Genomic DNA, 227 nt, shown 5'->3' with positions numbered 1-227 from the left:
AAACCCCGGAGAAAGGCCGCTGGGAGATCTTCGCGCTGAAAATCCCCTGCCCAGCACCATCCCTCTTCAGAGCCAGGCTCAGAGAAGCTGCTCAAAGGCACCTCCAGGGCAGTTCCCCTAAAGCGAATAAATTAGGCTGGATAAAACAGGGCAGGGCCAGTACGGAGCTGAAACCACTTTGGTGGTACCAACAGACCATCTCCGCTCGCCAGCAGGGATATTCTTGT

The sequence above is a fragment of the Buceros rhinoceros genome, unplaced genomic scaffold, assembly GCF_000710305.1.
Source record: "Buceros rhinoceros silvestris isolate BGI_N320 unplaced genomic scaffold, ASM71030v1 scaffold19962, whole genome shotgun sequence".
In the NCBI taxonomy this organism is placed as follows: Eukaryota; Metazoa; Chordata; class Aves; order Bucerotiformes; family Bucerotidae; genus Buceros; species Buceros rhinoceros.
The sequence above is the reverse complement of the archived record's forward strand: the minus strand, read 5'-3'. Positions refer to the sequence as shown.